Source organism: Zootoca vivipara, chromosome 10 (assembly GCF_963506605.1).
Source record: "Zootoca vivipara chromosome 10, rZooViv1.1, whole genome shotgun sequence".
Lineage (NCBI taxonomy): Eukaryota > Metazoa > Chordata > Lepidosauria > Squamata > Lacertidae > Zootoca > Zootoca vivipara.
In genome coordinates, this window is record NC_083285.1 from 51,585,880 (window position 1) to 51,591,354 (window position 5,475).

The following is a 5,475-nucleotide window of genomic DNA, read 5'->3' on the forward strand; positions in this document are numbered from 1 at the left end:
CGATCTCTGTAGGTCATACACATAAACAACAACTTCCATCTCAATAAAGTCTACATAGCAAACTGCACTTTTCAGCCTATGCAGCAGAGGGAGCATCGCTCATTTGCCAATCACATACTAATAGCAAACTCGTTTTGTCTCTTTTAAGTGCCTAGCCTTAAATGGCACAACCACAAACAAAAGGCGGGTAACGGCAGGCTTTGGGGGGAACCCCAAGTATAAACTCTGCAGAAATGCAAAAAAAAAAAAAAAATCTGTAGAGAGGAAAAAGCAATAATGGAGGAAACTGGAATCCCCAAACAGCCCAATGAGGACTGAGCATGCTCAGTGCACATTGAATGGTGGGGAAAGGGGGGTGGAGTATCCTGGAAAAGGCATGGCAGGCTTGCTGGAACCCCGAACAGCACTTCACGCTGCAACATTTTGTTGCAGCTCCCACTTATCTCTCCTATTTACAATGATCCATGCACCACTGCAAAGTAGAACTAGCGGCTTCAGCACTTTCCTGTGCCAGGCACTCAATTTTAAAACAACAAATATAAATATACAAAAAAGACAATATTGATCTTGTATAGGGGAGTTTTCAAAGGGCCAAAGCAAGGCTCCTCATTGAGAAACAGAATTCAAGCCAGGCTGGTGCTATGATCAGCTGATCAAGCACAAAGGCTAAAGCTGCCTCAGAAACCAGATTGGAAGAACGGTTTCCCGCCCCGCTACCGTTGCAATCCCCATATGTTGTCTTGGGGCATGTGAAGTTTATTGCGCGGTGTCTCTCTGTGCCAGGGGAGCCAACTGGTTGTGGGGGTCAGAAGTAAGAGGAACTTTGATTGCTAAGATAAGCATATTGCAGGGCACCTACACTCTTTTTCGGGAGCAAAATCTTATTATGCATATGGGAGGAAAGAGAACTAGCAGGTTGCTGTTTTTCCTGCTTCTCCCACACCCAAGTGAAGAAAGAGGGGAAAGAGAGATAAGAGTTCGGGGGGACAGGTTTTTAAACATTTCTATGGCTCAGCATGTTTCCTCCTAAACAGCTAGTTTGCACAGTTTGTTTCTTATGTAGAAAGTCACATTGGTGCTCTTCTCTTGAAGCTTCTACAGCAGGCACCCCCAAACTCGTCCCTCCAGATGTTTTGGGACTACAACTCCCATCATCCCTAGCTAGCAGGACCAGTGGTCGGGGACGATGGAAATTGTAGTCCCAAAACATCTGGAGGGCCGAGTTTGGGGATGCCTGTTCTACAGCCTCCTGCATTATTATTATTATTATTATTATTACAAGAGGAAATCTGGCTGGATTACCCAGTTATGGCAGGGCAAATGGGCCTAAAAATCATGTTTGTAGGACATCAGGAGTCATGTTTTATAGGGTTTTCTAGCCCTGACAGTTACAAAGACAGGCTGTGAGCACAGCTTGATGAAATTTCAGAAGTCAAGGTGGAAGGAGATAACGTAGGCTGGCCAGCAGGCAGGGCAACTGTGCTTCACCCTCCCTAGCCAAAGCGAACTAAGTTATGCAAAACAAGCAATAAGAGGCCATTTTAACTGTGCAATTTACAGCAACCCTGGGCAGACTTCAGGTTTCCAGGAGCCCCTGAGATGTACAAGCCTGAGCCAGATACAAAATAGGAGCTGGGGAAGTGGAATATCCAGGCTTGCATTTAAGCACTAGCCTGATCGCCATTACGTGACAAGGTGTGGCATGCAGCAAAGTGAGCAGGGGGTGGTGGTGGTGGAGGGATGCAGCGTTCTCTCTACGCCCAGCACAGAAAGAAGCAAGAAAGATGTTTCCAAGCAAGGTCCTGGGTCAATATTCTGACCTTGTCTTGCATGTTTTTCCTTTGCATTTCCCTTTTAAGAATCCACTCTCCTCTGCTCCTGGCTTCAATGCTTTTCCTGCTGTGAACAATAACCTTAATTCTGTTGCCTGGGAAGAAAGTGGTAGAAGAATTAATTGCCTTCCTCCTGCCTAAGTGGGGGAGGCTGTGGTTCATTTATTTATTTTGCAAATTGGAAGCTGCAGAGTGTTTTGGATTTGAAAACCAGAGCAATAGATCTTTTGGAGAGAAAGCTATTTCCCTCTCCCACCCTAGCTGGCCCAAGGGAGCAGAGCTTGGGAACTGGTGATCTTTCCCCACCTCTGAGAAATTCCCTCCCCCCCCCCAAAAAAAAATACCTTCCCCAGCTTCTCTTAAAACACACACCATTTGACAGCAATTGAACAAATGAACAAGGGAAGGGGTCCTGCAAGCAGCTTCATTAACAGTTCCTGCTCAATCCTGCTCCTTCAAATTGCCAGAGTTTCTTTTATTTTCCTGGTCTTGTTCCTGTGCCTTTAGAAAGCAGCCTGCTGCCATGCACAAATTAAGCAGTGAAGTTTCTTCCTAGCGTGACCGTCAACAGGCATACGAAAAGCTTCTTCTGCGTTTCAGGCTAGGTGACCAAAAAGTTTAAGCTGCGGTAGGTACAGCATGTTTCAGAGGTGCACAGCAATTAAAAGAGATTTATGAACCCCATACACATTGTTATGTACTGAGCTGAATCATAGAACAATAGGATCCAGAATCAGCAGTCTGATTGGTCCACAGGAGCCACCCAATCCAACTCCAGGTGGAAGTGAATCCGCAACCTGATTGGCCTGCAGGAGCAGCCAATCAGGCTGCTGGCAGAAGTCAATCCACAAACTGATTGGCCCACAGGTGTAGCCCTGAAGTAGCCAATCAGGCAAAGCCCATTGTGTAAATAATGTATATAAGCAGATGGTTTTGGGAAAAGGGCATTCTTCTCTTCTTCTCCCTGATGACTACGAGCTGAATAAAGAGCATGAAATTCACTCTCGACTCCGAGTATATTTCACACATATAAAATAGAACTTCTGGAGTCGACAGCTGAGTCCTGCTGACTCTTGTCCTTTCCATGCATGAACTATGGACCCTGACTCTGGACCTATGTACTTGGCTACAAACACAATTTTCTATCAGTCACTTAGCAGTTTGGGAAATGAAGCAAAACTTAGGCAAAGACCCCAAATTCAAAGGCTCGGTTTGCACACAAATCAGGACCGCCACAACGGATATCAAGGGGAGTGAATGGAGAAACTGGCAGCTTGGAGTCGCGTGCTGAGCAATTATTATCTTTCACTATGTAAAATTAAGTTACTTAAGTCCCAACGCAGGAAGGCTCCTCCCTACAAAACAGCTAAATATGAGGTAGGAGGAAAGGGTTAAGACAGAGGCAGCCCTCCAGACATTATTGGACTCCAACTCCCATCAGTGCCAGCCAAGGATGATGTACGGTAGTTCAACAATATTTGGAGGGCTACAGATTTTGCACACGTGGGTTAAAACGTAGAAGGAATGTGTCTTCTCTACAGAAAAAGATGAATGCCATCACTATTGCGGCCCACAAAAGGATTCTTCCATTGCATCCACCCTATTCATAATATATGGGGTGTGTTAATAAATAATAACAATAATAATAATAATAATAATCTACAACTCCACCAAGTATTCCACACAAAGAGTGCAGAACACTAAAAGTCCAAGAAGTGGTTTAAAAACCAAGGCAGCTCAGAGAATACTTGAAAAGATAGTGGTTGAAACAGTATACGCTATGACTAGGCCAAAGAAATAAAAACCGGGGTTGGCTCAAAAGTACTGTATATTTCTTAAATCTTGCTTTTTCTGCTGCCTGCGAATAGCGGCTCTCCAGGCAGAAGAGCTGAGATTATTCATTGATAGTAGGTATGTGACCTCTGAAAAAGCAATAGAGCTCAAGGTAAGTCTCAAGGGTCTGAAGGCAACATGAAAACATTGGCTAGCAACTAACTCAGGCTGCGTTTTCCATTTATAGCAAGGGCTTCGGGGAAAGCAGCATAGTCTCGGCCTGTTCCACCCACTGCCCAACAAAGTGCTCTCCAAACGAGGAATGGGGAACTCAAAGCTCTCCAGATGTTGCTAGGCTACAGCTCTCCTCATCTTTGATCTCTGGCCATGCTGGCTGGAGCTGTTGGGAGCTATAGTCCAATTAATAGCTGGAGGAATACGGCTTGTCCACCCGTTTTAAATCTCCAGTAAACCAGAGCAGCCAGATTCAAAAGGGTTCTTCTTTTGTCATGTCCCTCAGCCATCCTGCTGTCCTTATCTGCATGGTGGCTAAAAAGCTATGGCTGCGTCTCAAAAGTCGGGTGCAGCACCCATGGTTGCCTATATCCCTAGCGTATGATCAGAGGCACTGGGTTCAAAGCAATGAGGTCAAACCAGCCGTCAGCTACCAGCTGAAGAAATGAGCCAAGCCAACATGGATGTAGCTCCAGGTGATGTTGGAACTACAACTCCCATCATCCCTCGCCATGCTGGCTGAGTCTGCTGGGAGCTGTTGTCTGGCAACATCGAGAGGACACCGTTAGCTAAGCTCTCTGCAGTGTTTACATGCAGAGCTGTGGCTGCATCACAGTGCCCTTGATGGCAGGCAGAGAAAGCGAAGTAAAAAATAAGCCACAAAGCAACAGATCCTGAATAGGCGCAGGTTACTGCGTGTGAGCCCTGGCACAAGTCAAACTAAATTCTCAGCCCGAAAGTCCATGTTGAACAATGCAAACTTGCAGCTCTGAGAAGTTCTACACTCACATCCTGCATTGGGAGTGAGGGCAGTCAACCAGCTGCCACACACAAGTCCAGTTCTCCCTGCAAGCGAAGCCCTGAGTCGGCGTGCAACCACCAACGCTCCAGTTAAGATTCGTGGAGGGCCTTCACAATGGAGATGGGACTCAGGTATGGTTAATCCCTGCGAAGGAAAGCACACAAATTGCTTCGTGCAGGAGGGGCAACCTCCCAAGCTGTGGCACGAGGAGAATGTACATATACCAAGATGGGCAAGAAATTAAAAAGCTGCAGACTGCCGGCAGATTCTGCACAGCACATCTGAGAGTAAGGGACAAGGTCGGCTGCTCTGGCTTGCAGATGGCGGGGGGCAGAGAGAGAGATCACTTGGTGTTGGACCTTCCCTTTGAACAAGGAGGCAAATGCTGTGACTCAGCAGGGACTAGCAAGAGGATATTCCTCGCAAGTGGGACCTTCTAAACAAAGCTAGTCAACAAAGTAGTAACAACAGATCGTTCCTATTGTTCAGTCAAGGGAAGGAAAGGACTTTTCCTTTCGAATGACTGAACACGGGAGAAAACGTTGGCCCCCTAAAACCTGTCCCAACGAAAGCCTAACCCTTTTAAGGTTGACCACGATTCACAACATACAGGGTAGATTTCAAGTATCTTTTGCATAAAGCAGCTCATTGGCTGGGGCCCTCCAGGTAAGGCTGGACTGCAGCAGGCAATGGCCCAATGGTCAGCGGTGATGGAGGATGAGAATCGGGACACACCTGGAGGACCACTGGGATAGGACTGTGCACGCTGTAAGAGAACGCAAAGGAATTCTGATGGGGGAGGTCAACTACGCAAATCACAAAGGCTCAAAGCAG